Source organism: Podarcis melisellensis (genome assembly GCF_964234715.1).
Source record: "Podarcis melisellensis genome assembly, chromosome: 12".
Taxonomy (NCBI): Eukaryota; Metazoa; Chordata; class Lepidosauria; order Squamata; family Lacertidae; genus Podarcis; species Podarcis melisellensis.
Genome location: NC_138544.1, coordinates 32,760,245 through 32,780,565, shown reverse-complemented (window position 1 = coordinate 32,780,565; position 20,321 = coordinate 32,760,245). Strand labels below are relative to the sequence as shown.

Here is a 20,321-nt window from a genome sequence, read left to right as displayed (position 1 = left end):
GTTGCCAGTGCAGATAGTGTGTCCTGCCAGCATTTTATCCAAAATGGGATCAATAGAAAAATGGCAGTATTTTTGGGAGAGCCCTGTAGGTTGCCTATTTCTTTTTTAAACACAACCCATTAAAAAAACCCTGACGTAGCAAAACAACAACAACAAAATGAAGGAAAACCAGGCCAGGGAAAGTGAGCATGCTCAGTAGTCATGGAGTGTAGTGTGACAGAAAAGAAAAACAGGGCTCTTTCCTTCCATGTGCCTTGAATGTAAATATAGCAAGTCCCCCTAGGAATAACAGGACTTTAATGATGCTCTGATGCTCGTGTGTGTGTGTGTGTGTGTGTGTGTGTGTGGAGAATGGCCATTCCACTACAGCCCTTGGACCTCCTTATGAAGGAATCCACAGGACTATGGATTCCGAAGTGGACCCATGATCCAATCAGGATCATGATCTGCCTAGGTTGAATTAGGTGAGTTTGCTTTGGAATCCAAGTTTGGCAGATTCCCCCACCAGCACTCGGTAGCCAATGTGGTGCCCTCTAGATATTGCTGGGACTACATCTCCCATCATTTTTGACCATTGCCCAAGCTCTCTGGGGCTGATGGGAGTTGGGAGTCCAACAACTGGTGGTGGTGTGGTGGCTACCCCTGTTCTAACTGAATGTATACATTTTTTAAAAAACAAACTCTATATAACATGATAATGATTTACTAACCTCCACTTTGGCACACCTGAGAGTTAGTTAATTCCTTAAGCCACCCTGCTGGTTCAAGCCAGCTCTGTATCAGTGGGGCTTGTTTGGGAGGGACACTTCCAAGAACAAAGTTATTGGTTCACCTTAAGCAGATTACAATGCTCCTAGTTCTCAAGTGTCCCTTGCTTGAGAGAGATACCCACACTTAACAGAATCTCACCTGCTCGCCAATTGTTCAGAGGTTAAGGTATGAGCAGGTGGGACCTTGCAAAGCTCACTGAAGAAGGTGGGGCAGATTTTTTAAAAAATAATAATAATAAAGCAAGACAAATGTGGGATGTACCCCACAGCAAGGGGCATTTAAGAGGTTTAAATATACCGGCTTCGGTACTTTGAAGACAACCGCTTATGCTGCTTTCTAAAGCCCCAAATAAAGCTAAGCTTTATTTCCTTTAGAGGCTTCATCGAGCCAGTGAAATGTATCGTATGCAATAAGGAAATGATTTTTAGGCTTACAAAGGGATGTTATGCCCCTGAGTAGAAAAGAATGGAAATTGGTGGCTGCGCTTTGTTGGCTAGCGAAAGACCAGCGCTGGCCAATGGGCAACGACACTCCCCTAGGGGGAAGGAGGATTCCAGCAAATTGTTATAGGGAGAATACAACACCAAATGCAAGTAAAAACAAGATTCTAGAAATGTTCTGGAAGGGGAAAGCAAATTTGAAATGATTGCTAGCAACAGCAGCAAGAGAGTTGGTTCCAATGCCTGATCTGGATTTCCTTGGAGCCGAGATGAAAGCCATTGTTTGTAGAAGCCTACTCAGAGCAGATTTAGGTTTTTCTCCTTCCTTTTGTTTTATAGTTCTGCCAAGAATCGATGGGACGAATATCAAAGATTAAGTATGTAGTTGTCAGTGACTCTGGGGAACATATTTTAGTTGAAATGGTATTCCTAATAATAGGGCTAATGGGGGGGGGGCAAGGTGGGTGTCAGTGCTTGGTTTTAAAAACCCCCAGTAGTGCTTTGTTCGTTCCGAAACACAGTGTAGCTGACTACATTTTAAACTTGGTCTAAGCATAGATAAAGGACTTGGATCATTCTTACCATCAGTCTCTCATCTAGCATTCTTACGATGTAATTTAATCTCCTGCAAGTGGTGTCTGAGAAAGCTTTGATTTCTGAATTATTTTTTCTCACAAATGCTTTGCCTGCATTCCTATGCAGATGATCAATCAGGCTCCATTGGACAATGCCAAGCAGAATGTTCCGTGTGCGTGTGTGTGCCTGTGTGTATATTGGAGGGTGCAGATGTGCTTGTATGCTGCTGCCTTCAGAAGTATAACTAGGAAGAATGCTTATAATTGAAATAGGAGATCTTGCCATAGCGGGGAAGACTGTGACCAGGTGACTTGTGCCCAGTCTGCTATCCAACTGCTTGATGGGCAATTTCAAGGCCCTTCCTGCTCTCCCTTCTTAGAGGTCTCTATCGTTATATTGGACATCAAGAGCTATCTTCTGAAGTAGGACACATGGTTGCCTTAACTGGTTTTTGTGTGTGTGTGTGTGTGTGTGTGTGTGTGTGTGTGAACTCTCGTTACCTGTACATTTTGCCATGCATTACAAAAGATCTGCTCTGGGAAGGGCAAATGTGACTGGGAAAATGAAGGAAAAAAAATATTATCTCTACCCACTCCGTTCTACAGTCTCAATCTGAACCAGGCTGGGGGGAGATGGGGAGCTATATTGTCACATTTAGCTGCATCTGAGAATAACACTTTTTAGCTCAGTGACCCCTTCCCCAAATATGGGACATCCATTCAGCCCCTCTTTTCAGAATATTTTTGGAGCTAACAAACTGTGGAGGAGGGAGGATGGCTTGTTTTTTTCCCCCTGCATATCAACCCTTCCCTGCTACTCTTTAAAAAATTACCGCTGGGCTTCTCTTTGTAAACACCCCCCCCTTCCTGACCCCCCCCCCACTGATGAACTTGAAATACAGTAGCATCTGTTTATCATCTTGTCATTTAGGTTGTGAGTCGAATTCCAAAATTAATCATGGGAGCGTTACAGAGGTAATGTCACTATTTTAAAAACAGGTCCAATAGTAATGATACCGTGATTACAGATGAACTAAGACACCATAAAAGTTGATGAACTGGCAGCTTACTGGCATTTTTCTCTAGCTAAGCAGAATCTTGTGACCTGCTTTGTGCTAGAGCAAGAGGGAAATAATTGCTGACTTTTAAAATTTCAAAGAAGGGACAACGATGATTGTCTCAGGTGCAATCTGAAATCTGCTTTGTACAATTTAACCTAATTGAGACTTCAGTCCTAAACACACTTACCTGGGAGTATCTCTCATCAAACATCTGAGATGGCATGTAGAAGACTGCAGTGTAAGTCTGCAAAATAACTGATGCACATCATCTTAAGGCTGTTACAGACTGCAGACTTGGGGAATTTTCTATCATCCCATCCATTTCACTCCTTTGTTGGAGTTTTTTTGGTTAACATCTAGCCAGAAGGACGGTTCTATGGAGCTTGGCAACTTGCTCCCCCCTTTTTGGGTGGTCTTTAGAGTAGATATTAACTCATCATCACGACTTTTGGATTTTTGTCTCACTGAACCAACATTGCCAGAATTGTTGTGAATCCTTAGTTATCCACCAAATTTGTTAAACCTGACTGTAATAAGAAGCAGCTCTGGGTAAAACAACAATGACAACTGGTCTGATTCCCTCCTCCCAATCTAAAAAATATTTTTATAAGCCCGGTTAACATTATCCCCCCCCCATTTCCCTCTTTCTTTTGTTTATACACTTGGATAAGGCTAAAATAATCCCCCAAACCCACTATTATTTCAGTCTTGGATGAAACCTAAAAGTTCCGGAAATTTGACAAAAAATAATATTTTTTTCTCAACATCATTTGCAGAACGTAGATTGGCATAAAGTCTTTTGAAGTTCTGGAGAAAACATTTGAACTCTGGGATGCTCACCAAAACCAAATGTTTTTAGAAAACTGAATTCAAATGAAATGAATACTGGTGAACGATGACACATTTATGACAGTCTTGGCAACTGCTAAGATGTCTGGTTTTTCCCTCTACCAAAAAATAAGAGTAATAGTGATAATCTGCAATCAGGGAAACGTTACTTTGGAATAAGAAATGGATCAGCACTCTGGATGGCCCAGTCAGTAACAAAAAAGCACTGCTTATTTGTAATCCTTTTATCCTTCTGCTACTGTGTAAAACGTTCTCCTTTCTATGTCAGTCTTCCTTACTCTGCTCTTCCTCTTTCCCACTTGTTTGTTTGTTCATTTGACTCGGGCCAGAATCCAAAGACCCTTGAAACAAGATCCATGAATCCAAGGGGTGGGGTTAGACCCGAATGGCAGCCTCCACCACCCACAAAATGAAAAACGGTGCACTGATCATTGTTTCAAAAGCAATTTGCAAGTGGTGTTGGGGTGTGCAATTCAGCAGTTCAAAGGGATGGGTTTTTATTTTTATTTTAATCCCTGGGCTCTTGCACAAGTGTAAGCAACTCTTTGGCTCCTTGCCCTAGTTAGGAATGTAGGAATGCGTGATTTGCCTTGGCCCATTTTGTGCTGCCTATTTTCTTTCAGCTGTGGCCAGGGGCTGACAGCTCAGGGAGAGTCACCAATGGGTATGGAAGCAATATCCATTTTCAGTTGTTTCTTTGCTGCTTGGGATACTATACTGCCTCTAAGAGCAAACCCAACCACAGTGATACCTTGGGTTACAGACGTTTCAGGTTACAGACTCCACTAACCCAGGAATAGTACCTTGGGTTAAGAACTTTGCTTCAGGATGAGAACAGAAATCATGCTCTGTTGTTGCGGCTGCAGCGGGAAGCCCCATTAGCTTAAGTGGTATCTCAAGTTAAGAACAGTTTCAGGTTAAGAATGGACCTCTGGAACAAATTAAGTTCTTAACCCAGGTACCACTATTTAAATGAGTTGCCGTCACATCAAGTTACTGTGAGTTCCACAGGTTGTTTATGCATTGTGCAAAGAATGGCTCTCTTTGCTAGCAAGCTATTCCTCTAGCCCAGGCATAGGGAAATTTGGCCCTCCAGGTGTTTCGGCACTACAATTCCCATCATCCCTGACCACTGGTCCTGTTAGCTAGGGATTATGGGAGTTGTAGTCCCAAAACTTCTGGAGGGCTCAGTTTTCTTATGCCTGCTCTAGCCTTTCCTAGTGGATCCAATGTAGCCACCGAACTGTTGGATTTTCACTGCCAATCATCTCTTTTCTCTCATCTGCTCCTTTCTTGTTGGTTGTCCAAATGGTACCCTAGAACCTCGTTCAGTTGTATAATGTGGAACAGTCTCAGGTCTGCTGGGGAGAAGCAGCTTCCAAATTGTTTCCAGTGGGCAATTCAGCCTTGCAGACCCCTCCTCCTCCTTTGTTCTTTCGGCTGTAGCCAGTAACAAATGCGCTGATTAGCATAACATTTCATCCACTCGCCCATTTCATCCACCAAAGGCCACCAGCATGTTGGCCGAAAATAGATCCCAGATTGAATTAATAACCACTTTTTGTTTGTTTGTTGTGGCAATGGCGAAAAACAGAGTGGGGGAAATATCCAAAGACGTCCAAAATTAATTCAGAGAAAACTTGATCATTCCTTTCCCTATCCCACTTCCATCCTCGTGCATGGCAACAGGACTAGAAAATCTGTTTTCATTTTAGCTATCAATTTAGCAGTAAATCGAATTAAATGCCAAAATGTTTGAAAACCGAGTTGTATTTCATTCCAGCTGAATCACTGATTTGAGTGGGGGGAGGATGTCTTAAATGCTCAGCATTTTTATGATTAAAACACCCCAATAGTCTCTCTTTTAAAATGAAACATGCTTGGAAGAGACTTACTGTTGTTAAGTATTAATCAAATCTTTACCCAGTTACGACCGAAAGGATTGTGTTAGGTAGACATGTCAGAGAGTGGGTAATGGAGGTTGCATGGATAGTGCCATTCTATAGGCTAGTCACTAGGTGGCACTAGACTTAGTTTTAGCTAGGTGGAGTCTTACTGTTCCTGCTCTTGTTGGGGAGAGATAATAAAGTTATTGTCAAGTTTCCTTACTGATGTGTCCTCAAAGTCTTCTGTGACAGAGATGGGAATTAGAAGGGAGATTAGTTTTGAAATTAGTTTAGCCTAGGGCATTGGCACTCGTATAGTCATACTGAAACCTCCCTTTCAGTATTGTATACTATTAGTCTTCAACAGGTGGGTTGGTACCTGCTTTTGGTTCATAACCTGCCTTAAGCATTCAGATACATGGTGAAAAAGACATAATATTTGAGTTTAAGGTTAGTCCCAGCTCTGAAAAATGATCACAGAGAAGGAATTGTCCTTGTGGTCTTCTGATTTCTCCTTGATTGTTACTTTTTCATAGTTTAGCATTGTCAATGGCTTGTGTCTACCTTAAATAACTGGGATATAGACAGATTGAATCACACAGGGTATAAAAAAATGGCATTGCCTATCTGTATGAGCGATCAACAGTGAATCCACAATGATATCCACATTGTAATCCAAGCTTAAAGAAAGGCTTATACTGTATATAATTTTGTGAATTGTGCTAGCTATCAAAACTGCTGAAATCTGATCCTTCTCATCACATTTGGGTCACGTGTTATGATTCTGATAATTCAAAATGCTGATCAAAACACTGTGCTGACAGATGTGCTGAAATCTGCCATTATTTTTCGTAGATTTTCCCAGTGTGCATTCTGAACCATAGAGACAAGAGCAAAGGGCAGCCACAAGGAAGAGGGAAGAGTCTGTTCAGAGGTGACTTGGGCCTCTACTGCCTGTTTCCTGCCTGACATTGTGTGGCATAGCAATGTCATTTTTAGAATGGGAGGAATGAAGGAGAAATTTAATTTGGTTCATATTTAAAGGTGACCTTACCTATTTTGTACTTATCAAAACAATAAGTGAACTGAAATACAGCCATCCTTCAAAATTCACACTTCTCAAAATTTGGCAGTGCAGTTCTTCAGCAATGGGTACAAGAATGCATATACTAGGGTAAGGTGTGCATGTACATGCATCAATGAGTGTAAGTAACACAAAAACATATATTGTAGGAAAATTGCTTTGCAAAAACATGTATATAGGTAGGCAAAATTGCATGCCAATTTGTGTATATCAGGAGAAATTCACACTACAATTCTGAAGAATTTTCATGATGACTTCTTTTAAAATTGCCTACACAACAGGTTCTTAAAGTGCCAAAATGTTTTATTTAGCGCCTTGTGTTTTGGAATTAAGAAACCCTTTCTTTGGGAAAAACTTGAACTTCTTAGCATCAACTTGCTGAGGGTATTAACCCCTTACCTCTGCTGTGGTCCCAGTCTTGATTGGGAAGGTGAGAGTTTGCATAAGGAAAATAAGTTCCTATATAAATGAACAGGAATTTCCCCTCAATGCGAATTGCAGGTGCAAGCCTCACAATCTGGATTGGGCCCTCAGTGGAAAGTTAAGGATATGCCCCACACCGATAGTCCAGTCTGAACTGGGCTTCCTTCATTGGCAATTTGTGCATGCACAGACACAACTCTGCAGATTCAGACACAGTACATAGCTAATGTAATGTGTAATACAGCCCTGAGGGAAGGGTAAGACGATGTACTACATGCAAGTGCCAAAAAGCACATATATCCTTTTGCGTTAAAAGGGGAGGGTATCTTTGGCCCATCTCGTTAATGTCGTTATCAATATTATAAGAGCTATTTTTCACCATGAACACTTCCCTTGTTCTGTTTGAATGGCAATGATGCCCACCTGAGAATTCTGACTGAAAAAAGCCCTGATTATAAAGTATAAAAAGATACCGAGAGCCAGTGCTCTTAGAATACGGTGTGAATTTTGCCGTTCAGATTAGAATCCTACTGAGAATCTTGCTCTTGCTGCCCCGGCCTTTTGAAATAATGCCCTTGGATGACGAACAGCTGACACTGCTGCTTATGTCAGTGCTTGGACTGAGGTTGTGTTACTGTGCTGAGAAAACATCGCCTCCCCAGACCAGTGCTGGGACATTTATATGTGAACATAGGCAGCTGCCTCATACTGAGTCAGATCATGGCTCCGTCTCCCTCAGTGCTGCTACACTGATCGGCAGCAGTGGCCCAGGGTCTCCCACAGCCCTGCCTGGGGGTTCTGAGTTTTGATCCTGCAACCTTCTGCATGCAAAGCGGATGCTCTGGCCCTGAGCTGTGGCCCTTCCCCCTGTGCTGGGAGCTGGTAGGATTTGGCCACTGCTTTTACCTCTGCAATCTTGAAAATGGGACTGTGTGAGAACCTGAAACGTAAAAAACAAAGCCCACTACATGTTCCCTTTGTTTATAAACCAGTGCACATTTTTTATATACGGGCAGGATTAAGAATCCTTCCCTGATAACACAATGGCTGTCTCTCAATCTGCCCAGTTTTTCCAATGTCTCTAGGGCACAGAGGTCGGGCTGAAAAATCTTTCCGTGACATGATGGCATTACCAGTCTTTCTCCCCCACCATTTCCTAGTGGGAGGAGCGCACTCCTACACAGCACATTTCCTCTGTGTTGTGGTCCTCACGAGGCAGAGAGCTGCACTTCTAAATGGTTTCTTGTGTAAGCTCTTTCATGCTTCTCGCCTTGGAGCCTTCTTTTAGATTCTGAGCCAAGAGGTCAGGAAATGCTCGGCGCTCCGGCTTCTCTTTCTGTATATGTTTCTATGTGGTTCTCCACAGATCCATGGAACACATTCCCGTCTCTCTCTCCCTCTCCCTCTTTCTTTTTCTCCCTTCCTCACACTAATTTTTTGGCTCGGAATATTCCCGACTTTCATTGTTTGCATGTGGAAAAATGAAAACTTGATAAACGGGAAGATCTTTCTCTTCACATTTTTAGTCCTTTTTCCCAAAGTATCCCCGCTCTGCGCACTGTCTCTCAATCCAACACTTTAAAAAGGAAAACCGAGGGGGGGAAAGCTTCTTCCTGGGTTTACACATATACTTTGAAAAATTATTCTGCTGATGGAATCGGCAAGCTTTCATGACTTTTAGGTTTGGCCAAGCTGTTAATGCATTTATTGCTTTTGGCATCAGGTGACTGGAATGGTTAGTTGCTTTGAATTCCCTCCCTCCCCATCACTTTCTCTTTCTCCCACTCTCTTTAAAAGATCACTGTTTTTCCTCCCCTTTGCAATTCCCTTTCCTCGCTAATAGCACAGAGTGACAGCCACTGATTAAAGAAGCTTCAGGAAAGGCCACTAAGAACCTGGCAGTCACAGGCATCACATCAAAACTAAGACAGACGCACACTCTCAAGATCCTTTCTCCGGGTGGCGGGCTGTTACCCCTCCCCGCGCTTTCCGGATGAAATTCACCTTTCTTTTCTCACTCCCTGACCTTGAGATTTCAGTAAAAAGCTTGAGAAATAATTTTCCCACCTTAACATCGCAGTTCAGCTTCTCCCCTACCCACCCCAGTTCAGCTGCAGCTTATTTGATAAGAATCAATACAATACTGTAGTTCTACAAAATGGTGTACATCAGGCACAGACACTGTAGAAGTGGTCTTTGGCATAGTCCTCACTGAGGCCATAAATTGGTGCCTGGGCTGTACCACTTTGGACCGCAGCCGGGTTTGGTTCATTGGATTGACACTATGAAAACAAAACAAAAAACACACCCCTCCACATAGAAAATTAGTGTGGCACATACAATGTTATAAAAAGCCTTCTCCCTGAAATCTAGTTTTCTGTGCTGAGGGATTTTGAGAAGCACTCAATCATTAGAGACTCCAACTGCAACCGTACAACCCAGAACACAAGTTAACTGCCTCTGTGAGAACTAGGCCTCTGAAGGCACAGAGAGACTTGGGTGTTGGGTTATATTCACACCATATGTTTAAAGTACTCCTACATACCCTCCAAGTGTACTGATTTTCCTGGGACGGTCCCGGAATTAGGAAAGCCATCCTGGCTTCTGATTAGAAAAGGGGTCAGTAAACTTTTTCAGCAGGGGGCTGGTCCACTGTCCCTCAGACCTTGTGGGGAGCCAGACTATATTTTTTGGGCAGGAGATGAACAAATTCCTACACCCCACAAATAACCCAGAGATGCATTTTAAATAAAAGGACACATTCTACTCATGTAAAAACACGCTGATTCCCGGACTGTCCGTGAGCCGGATTTAGAAGGCGATTGGGCCGGATCCTGCCCCTGGGTCTTAGTTTGCATACCCATGGATTAGAACATCCATATTCCCCCCCACCAGAGCTGCGGCCGCCACACTCAGGGAGGAGGATGAGCCAGTACTTGTCCCGAGTGACAACGGTGGCAGCTGCAGGTGGTATGAGAGAGCATCCTGTTGCCTGCCCATGGTCACCACTGCCGGCCTCCTCCCTTGGGCAGCTCATAGCGGATGCTGGAGAGCAGGTGAGGAGGATGAGAAGAGGCTGCCACTGCCCAAACCCAGCCCTGCATGATGTGCCGGCTCTGAGGGGCAGGCAGAGGGCAGGGCTGCCCTGGGCAGGACAACAAGGGGAGCGGAGCGCAAGGAGTCTGGATTTTTTGAAAAAATATGTTTTGTTCATCCTTGTCTAATCTTTTCCCTTTCCAAAATTTATTATTGGTGTGTTTTTCTTTTTGTAAATCTACCAAAACAAAATAAAATTGGGATAAAGCATGTGCTGTGACCCAATGGTGAAGCGGTGATGGCACTTGCCCTTCTGACAGGAAATGCTGTGCTGGGGGGCACCAAAAATGTGGGGGGGGGTCAAAGAAGGTTGGGGTGAGTGAGAAATGTTCCTATTTTCACCTGAGGAACATTGCTGCTTTAACAGTCAGGGCTCCTCCCTGCAAAGAATCCTGGGAACTGTGTTTTGTTATGGTTGCTGGGAACTGTAGCTCTGTGAGAGATAAAGTACAGTTCCCAGGATTTTGTGGGGGAAGTATAAATGTGCTATGAACGTATGTTGTGGGTGTGACCTTAGAAATTAATGTGAAATTCAAAGCAAGTTCCAGTCCCAAGGTTCTTCCTAACTTTGAAGTTTAACTACGTACCCTAGAATCAAAATGAAAGCCTCCTCCTTTGCTTCCCTGTATCTTCCACTGAGGTCTTGTTGCAAGGAACACCTTTCAAACTGTGTGTTTGTATCTCCCCTCCCTGTTCCTCCTCAGATGCAAAATCTGTGTTTGGATTTTAGCCACCTGGTTATGCTTAGTTCCTTATTTAAAAATAGTTCTCCAAAATAGATTCAGACATTACACTGTTAAAAACAATTTTCGCTCTAGGTATTGAATGTCATACTGGGTTTGTAGTAATAACTGATAGATATCTTGAATAATCTTCAGTTTGGGCTGCGACTACAAAGCTCTGTCAATCATTGGGTTTAACCTTAAACACAGATGATTTGAATTCACATTAGCAGCATGAGGAAGCCAAGAAAATGGAAGGGTGCTGTTTGCAGAAAAGATGATAGGGTTACCTCTGCTGCTAGCTTTTCCTGCTACTTGCCTGAGATACTAAATCAAGGTGAAGTTTATGGAAAAAAACCCCCAAAGTGGGGGGAGATTCTAATGCCTCAGTCCTGCTGGGATTTTCCTATTATAAATCTGCTGTCAGAAATGAGTGTTTCGCTTGTGGCTTAATTTTATGCAGGCCCAAACACCTTGGCTCAACACGTTCTGCCAGAGACCGTCTTGACTGTCTTAATGCGACGGGGTCCTCATTAGCTGCGACACGGGAAGAAGGAAACGGTACACACACTCTTTTGTCGCTGCCCATTGCTTCACGAGCAGCCCAATGCAAACTGAAGGAGGACGTAAATTTGCAAGGTGGCATGCGCGCAGCAGTGAACATTGAAAGAGCACTACTCGCATGAATTAGCCAACTCAGAGCAATTTCATCCCCCCACCCACCCCCATTTTGAGCTGAAAGTTCTCAATGGCTCAGCACTAACGTTTACTGAAACTAAAGCATCTTGCTGAAACCATTCAAAGGACAGTGTACCTATTGATTTCTCTCTCTCTCTAAGGCTACTCCGTTACACACAAGTCTCAAACAGAAGCTGCGCTCGTATTTCCTAGAGTTATAGAGACACTCTATATTCATGGGCTGAGTCGGACAGCCTCCTTTTGCACTGTGCTTCTTGCTTTGTTGTGTGACTTTGAGATCACCATTCCTTCTCTATGAGTCAGTTCCAAGAGAAATGCTTCCAGACTCCAGTGCTAAATGCTAGCGGGCAGGAACACATTCATGTACTACAAAGCAGTCATACAAGCTCAGGGCCTGTCGGATGCTTAGTCTAAACTGTGAGGTGCAAGAGAGCTTGAAGCCGTGCCCTCTGCCCTGGAAGCTTCTACCCTTTGACTCAGATGACTGTGAGAGCTCTGGGAAGGGCACCACACACATGCCCAAAAGCATCCCCATTCAGCATTCCCGGGTCTAAAAGTCTGCTGCCCTAAGAAGCATCAGTTTGCACAACTGATTCTTTAAGTGGGGAAAAGCTTCAATCGCCAAGCTGCGTGTCCCAAGTTGTCTGGAAAAGCAAGGGCGAACACGACTCAGTGCGGATAGGGATCAAAGCAGAGATCTCCTGATAAATAAATAGCCAGGTTTCCTATATTCTCTATTTGTATTGTCCCCTGTGTTGATTGTGTGACGACAGCTACAATGACTAATGAACGAATGGCATGGTGATTGGTGAAGTTGGAAACATGACAAAATATTGTATGATCCTGAAGCTGATGAGTTTTGGCACCTCTTACTTTGGGTTTAAAACTAGGGCCGTTGAAAACCATCCAGCTGGCTCTAGGAAGCATTTGGCCTGACAACAGTCCTCCATCTTTGTGTTCCGCCAGTTGGCATGTACTGATTGGCATTGCAACGAAAGGCACATGGGCACTGAGCTGATTGGCCGTCAAATACATCTGGTAAGAGTTTGAGAAAATGCTCCATCTTGGAGTACAGGGTCTGAGGTCAAGAGCACAATGATGTGAGAATTCTCAGGTTTGTGTAAGTTCAGGCACGCTGGGCTGTCGTTCAGTGGTAGTACATCTGCTTTGCATACAGAAGGTCCCAGATTCAATCCCTGGCATCTCTAGGTCGGGCTGGGAGAGACTGTCTTGCCTGAAATCACGGAGAGCTGCTGCCAGTCAGTACTGTATAGACAATTCTGAACTAGATGGACAAATATTCTGGATCCCTTGTTCCTATAAGCATGTGGGGGCGATTAGCGCAAGGCTGGAGACTCTGCAGCGCTTGGTCCTGATGTGGTTTCACGGCAACACATATTCAGCATTATTGAAATGGCATGTTGCTCATCCCTAGTGCCTCACCAATACCCAAGTCTCAGTGAATGCTGTGTAAGGAATGTGAAGTGCATAACCTTGAGGTTTTATTACAATCAAGTGACATAAATGATGTGAAATAATATGAATAATAAATAACCATGGACCCCTAATGAAGGGACAGGATGCTGACAACCTTCTGATGCACTGATATGCATAGCTGCAGCCCCATTAAAAACAACTTTCTAGGCTGGTGGCTCCTGAGCAGGTGGAGGTATAGGAGGGCTTCCTGTTTCTGGAAGGCTTCCTGTTTCTTTGGTCAAGCAATCGGGTTTATCTGAGTTTCTTTATAAAGACAATCTGTGCCTGATCAGCTTTCATAGGTTTATTTGCATTTTCAGCTCAGGGATTTAATGAACACTTTAAAAACATTTCTAGAAGAAAGGTATATGGCTGGTCTAGACTGGCGATAGCCAAAGGATGCTGAACGCGGAGCCTCTTGCTGCAACCAAGCAAAATTCACTTGGGTCAAGGAAAATTCGTTTCTGGGATTAGACAGATTCCTTCCGTAACAAATACAGACTGCCCTCCATGTTTAATTAGTAGGAAAATAATTATATTGCAGCATTATCCCAAACGGAATAGTTGGACCAGTACAACAACTTGTAGCCAGGGAGGCCGTGAAGATGGCTTTGCCAGCCCCAGGGCATCATGAGATGCCAGAAGAAAAAATCATAAACAAAACGTTCAGAGGCATTTCCCTTTGCCATTTGGCTGCGATACTCCATCATTTGTCACAAAATGGAAAAATAAGACCTGCCTTTCTAGGGCAGTGGCTGAGTGCAATGAAAACAACGCTGACTTGCAAACACAAAATCAGCGCTCAGTGGTGAAGCTAAAAAACCAAGAGATGGAAATGAGAAATACTACACCAGGAGGCCTGAGAATCCACAAGCCAGAAATAGCACATACGGTAACCTTTAGAGAGTAATGTTTAGCAAATTTAACTTTGTGAGAGACTTAACAAGACAACACATGGCAAATGTTTCAGCAAACTGTTTGCAAATAGACTGGCTTGTTTTGCATTCTGCATCCAGAGATCCCAAATATTGCATTGGGGAAACAAATTCTGCACTCAGAGGAAATTGTGGAAATTTATGAACTATATGTAAACATGGTTTGGGGGTTTGTTTGTTTGTTTTGTTTTTGCACAAATATGTTCCACCTTGCAACTTCATTCTGAAGTACTTGGTGTGTTTTTTACAGGCTTTGGGGTGGTGCCAGATAGGGTTGGGGAAGAAAGTGGTTTCAGTTCACATTGAAAGGCAAACTTACCTTATTTGCACTTTCCAAAACAATATGTGAAATGAAACACAGCCACCCTTCAAAATGTGCACCTCTTTGAATTTCACAGTGTATTTCTCTAGCCCCGTGATGTGTGCAAAAATGCATATACTAGGGTAAGGTGTTCATACGAATGAGCTATCTCTCTGCTTGAAGCTCTGGATCGCATCGAGACTTAGTTTTACTTAAAATAAATCCATGGAAATCTTTGGAACTTCAGTTAATCATGATAAGTCCCACTGAGTTCAATGGATCTACCCTAATCATGTCTACAACTGCAATCCTACCTCTCCTTACTAGAAGTAAGCCCCACTGAATTCAGTGGGATTTACTACTGAGAAGTCATTATTAGAACTGCACTGTTAGTCTAGATCCAGCCATATATATTCTCAACTGTTTCCTGAATTTCCCACAGAGCACACCTGAGATAGCACTGCTCCAAGAGCATTATGGGAACTGTGGGGTCTGTTTTTTAAATGTCCCATTATATCACTGAGGGTAACATAGAGGGGCATCGTATATGGGCCAGCCTGAATTTTGTGCAGATAAAAATATAATAAATAGCACCATGTCTCAGGTTAAGCAAGATGATGAAGGTCTTTAGAATGGGTGTGCTGGCCTCCAGATGGGTTTAACTTGGGGCCCAAATTAAGATTCCAGGCTGCACCAAGCTGGAGGCTTCTATGAGGCCTGTATTTATCTTGAAGATGTAGACCCAGTGAAGTGTACTGGTTAGGCTGTTAAATCAGGACCTGGGAGACCAGGGTTCAAATTCCCATTCAGCCATGAAGCTCAGCAGGTGACCTTAAGCCAGTCACACTCTCCTGGCATAACCTAATTCACAGGATTGTTGTGAGGATAAAATGGGGAGGGGGGAAGAACTGAATATGCCACCTTGAGCTTTATGGAGGAAACGTTGGATATAATTGTAATAATGAATAAATGAAAACCTCCAAAAGACACTTGCTTTTGTGGAAGCTAAGGAGCACCCATTTTCTCCCTTCCCACTTCTAGCCTTTGCAAAAGCCACTCTCTGCTAACTTTCCACAGCTTCTTGGTCTTGGAGCATGTAGCCAACTCTACTTTTGCCCTCCTAAGCCACCAAACACAGCCCTAATTCACAGCGCAAGATCCATAGTTTGTTTCGATTTACTAACATACCATTGTTTTAAAGGTGTGTTATTAATAAGGGAGGGGGATCATTTGTAATTATACCGATTGAAACATGGTGCTGTCAGTCTAATTCAGCATGGCTCTTGATACATAAAACCATACACAGGAGTTATGATCTCTTAACTAGCCTCAGAGGTGCAAATCCAAGGAGGTGTAAATCTCGAACTCCAGGGAGCAACAGATGCCATGGCTGTTGAGCTGGTAGTGCATATATCAGCAATGAGGGGGGTCTGCTTTACATAAATCTTAGACGAATATTTAGCCGCTTAGTAAACTGGTTGAACAACGAGAGCGCAACTACATAAAAACTAAAACCACATGTCCCAATGAAAATACTTTTTTTATTTTTAACGGTGGGGTTGGGAGGGGGAAATAAGTGTAGCTCATGGTGTGCATACAACCAGAAGAAGCATGAAAACTGTTTTCAAGGAATTTATAAGAGGGATGTGATTTTGATAATTAATGTTCTTTCCCCTTTATGTTCTCATTTTTCTCCTGTAGTGTAACTGAATTGGAAGAGGGCATTTTAGTGCTGAAGTGATACTTATCTCAAATGTTAGGCTGATGGGGACACAGTTAAAATTCAGATATAGTAAGTGGATTAAGGCAGCCCTACATTTTATGCCTTTTGGGAAGCCACTGGTGTCATTCTGTTGTTGAAACAGGAAGCTGAACATCAGACACATGTAACTGAGAACCTATGCATTTTCCTTGAAGAAACTTGATTGATTGGTAGCTTGCATACATGTGCATGCTACATCCATGTCTTTTGTTCACACTTTATATGGTAGTAAGAGCAGCTGGTATGGTGAGTTGGTGCTGTGGAGCCTCCCTCCTGACACTGGAATCACTGCCACTTACCTGGATGGGGCTGGCAGGAGCACTGGGTTGACTTGACTGGTGTGCTTGTGCAGCCCTGACCTTGCCCCATCCAGGTAAGGACCCATATTAGCCACTTCCATATGAAAATAAAGTGTCATTAAAACACCTATGATCAGCACCAAGCCTAATTTGGCCAAGTTTGCATGTAATATGAAAACAAACCATGGCTTAGGACAAAGGAGCAATCGTGGGTTTCTGGAACAAAGAGCTTAGAAGACCCATTGTTTGTTTTTATTTTATTAAAGATTTTATTGATTTACAAAAGTGTGTGCAATCTCTCTCTCTCATATTCCCCCCCCCCCATGTAACATTTTACCAAATCAGTTTCATTTGTTGAGACATTAGGAAGAAAAGGGGAAAGAGGTGGAGGGGGGGAAGATGGGGGGTGGGGGGGTCGGATAGCGATGTTTCTATTTTGCTTACTATATGTAGGGTCTGGTGTCAGCGTTGCTTGTGCAGGTTCTCTTCTGTTCACTTGTGTTCCTTTGGTGGTGAGAGAGGTTGGGGTTGACCTAGGGTGCGGTTGTTCATTTGTGGTTGGCTGTGGTGGTCTTTGTTTTCATGTGTGAGTGGGGTGGGTGGGTGTTTTGGACCAGGTTAGCCATATTGATTTGTATGCTGTTGGTGGATTTTTGTCGTTGTCTTGTTGGGCTGTGTGTGTGGTAAACGGGAGCCATACCGGGGTGAAAGCGTCTTCTTCTATTTGTCCCTGTGTCAGTTTCAGTTTATTGGTTAATTTTTCTAGTAAGGCTGTTTCCCATACTATTTGGTACCATTGGTCCATGCTTACTCCTGACAGGCCCATTGTTTGTTGACTTGTCTGAGTTCTATGAAATGTGTGTGGAATAATAGGAGCAGTTATAGGGTTACAGAATCACAGAATCGTAGATTTGTGGAGTTGGAAGGGATCCCGAGGGTCATCTAATTCAGCCCTCTGCAATGCAGGAATCTAAAGTATCCATGGCAGATGACCATCTAGAAATCTTTGTGGGTATCTCTCAACATACTGCAATAGATTGCACTGGAATAAGCTGCAACTTCTAAAGCTTGGTTGCAATTTAGAAAGCAGTATAGGAAGTTGGTTTCTTCTTTTAGAGATGAAAACCTGGTTATAAATCCATCCCTTTGAAGTGAAAGGCAGACAGGTCTCTTAGAAGAATCTCTAGCACGTAGTTTAAATAGGAGCATTGTTCTGGCCACCAGGGACCCTCCCCATTTTGAACAGAAACATATTAAGGATTACTTAAAGCCAACTGATGGATAGTATATGCAGATATGGGAGACTCTTGGTAATGACTCAAAATCAAGTTATAAAAGAAGGTCTATTACCAATGCACACAAATATGCTTCACTTATGAGATCCAATCCCCATGGAAAATCACAGGAGGGAGAGAAATGGTTCATGTGCCATGAAAAATATATGCATTTCAGACCTTCAACAAATTAGAACAATGGTCACAAGTTTGCTAACTTGAAAAGCCAATCACATTAGATAAATGATTGCCAAGCAAGTAGGTGGAAATGACTTTGGAATCCCCCCAGACCCCCCCAAACAGATTGTGTACAACCTATACATCAAAATCAACTCAGACTTTCCTCTTGCAAACCTGCTTGGAAATAAGTTCTAATGAACCAGAAGACTTTCTGTCAGATAAAGGAGAGGAAAGTAAAGTAACTTGCACACTGAAAACTTGCACATACTTTTTTTAGGAGGTAATTTAATTATTGTTTGATTTTATGCTAATGTTATGTATCTGATGTTAGCCGCCCTGAGCCCGACTTTGGCCAGGGAGGGCGGGATATGAATAAAATTTATTATTATTATTTAAATTACAGTACCAATATTATTATTAATATTGTTATTAATAGCAATATCTTCATTTTCAGTATGCAAACTACTTTAATCTATTTGACAGGAAGTACAGTATATTATCATGCGATGTTGCCACAGCTTGGTAGGCCAACAGATGTGAATATGGTGAGGACAAAGGCCTTCAATGGCCTTCCCTTCCATACACACATGTTCTGGATATGTGTGAAAAGTCAGGCCCGATTCTTGTGTTAACTGGGGTCACATGGTTGAGACCTGCAGCTCAGTGCTAACCTATGCATTCATTGCTTGCGTGAATTTCCTACTTTTATAGCTACTATCCACGCTACTGCCATGCATGCATGTGCACTGTGCGAATCAGAGCTCAAGAAGGCGCTGAGTTATATATGAACATCTGATGTTGCTGGCTGTAGAATCAGAGTTTTGGTCCATCTGCACCAGTACTCTCTCTACTTAGACAGGCAGAGAATTTTCAAGTTCTCAGAGTCCACCCACCCAGTAGACCAGGCATAGGCAAACTCGGCCCTCCAGATGTTTTGGGACTACAACTCCCATCATCCCTAGCTAACAGGACCAGTGGTCAGGGATGATGGGAACCGTAGTCTCAAAATATTTGGAGGGCCAAGTTTGCCTACACCTGCAGTAGACTTTCTATTTGTGATTGTTTTGAACTGGGCACGTCAGGGCATTGTTTTGAACCTGGCACCTCCCACATGGAAACCAAACCTTCTCCCCTCCCGAACTGTGCCCTATGGGTGCTTCTAGCTGGTCAGTTTGATTTCTGTGGCTTTTTCTCATTTTGGGTCCTTTTCACCACCCTCGTGGAGCTGTGCATTGACCTGGATGTTCAGGCCCTTTGTAGCTTAAGGCAAACACCACCGTGACACAAATGACAGGAAAAGGAAGACTCCATGAGTGGGGTTTGGGAGAAGGAGAAGCAGGAGTGGAGAGATTTGCATAGGTCAAGAAAGGCCAGTGAAACATCTGTTAGTGGTAGCTGACATGTGTCAATTTTCAGCGCTCATTAAATTCGTATTAATGCTGAACTGTTCTTAAAGCTCCCAAATGCATCTCATGGCTGCCGCGTTCTCCAAATCAAGTGGTGATGACTTTTCAGAACTGTGCCATGCCTGTTTGCTTGCCAGTGGCATCTGACCTGGGGGTCAGGATTCTATTTAACCCTTCCTTGTAGGTCAAAAGACAAATTAATCTGGTGAGAATTGAATTGGAAATGAGGTGTTTAAATAACAGGTGTTCCATTAGTAGGGTAGCTGCCAAGCTGAAACCCGTATGCCTTTTTCTCCCCCTGCCGCTCCGCTTTGCTGGCTGCAAAGATGCCTCTGGGGAGAAAAAGTCAAGCTTAAGTCATCCGAGATGGAAAGTTGCTGCAGGGAATAGAATGGAACAGGTGACTAGCTCAAGAATATCTTGCAGATTTATGGCAGCCAATGTCTCTCATACTTCTGCTTCAGCATATTTGCAAGCTATTTTTCTGGACTTTGGTGGGCAAATAACCGAACAAATGCAAGGACTACACTTACCTCCAGAAAGCTTAGAAGCACCCAAGAGCTCTCACACAGAATTAATGAACTAACCCAATGCACGTCCACTCCAAATCAGATCATGCATAGTTCACAGGAGTTTACTCCTTAAGTAAGTAGGATTGCGGCCTTAGGGTTGTTTTCTTTGAACAGCAGACCACCATGCCAGCACACATCACAAACGGATTTTCTAACTTTGCAGAGCTTCAAAAATAATTTGCTGTGATGTGGCCTGGTGGGCTGTTGTTGGAGCAGTGTGACTCCAGAGACTCAACTGGGCATGAACAGGTAATTGTATAAGACACTCCAGAGTTTTTCATAGGACTCTTTTTTCCTTTAGAGTTGGCTCACTCATGAGAATTCCATCCTCCTGCCCAAACCATTGCATTTCTTGGTCTTCCCTGTTGTAGCCCCATTCCCCAGCCCCCAGTGCTGGTTTGCAGCCGTTTTTGAGTTTGCAGTGCAAGTGAACTGATTGTAGTCTCACCTGATTTAGAGGTGTGGTTTTTACCGAGTATGGAAGGGTTCCATTGCTTACATTACTTTCCA

The 20,321-nt window shown here is 43.2% G+C and overlaps 1 protein-coding gene across 6 annotated transcripts in view; it reads left to right on the top strand.

Moving 5' to 3' along the window:
• Positions 1–20,321, top strand: part of DYNC1I1 (dynein cytoplasmic 1 intermediate chain 1) — a 219,519-nt gene that overhangs the window by 93,699 nt on the left and 105,499 nt on the right. The gene's annotated exons all lie outside the window — the stretch shown is intronic.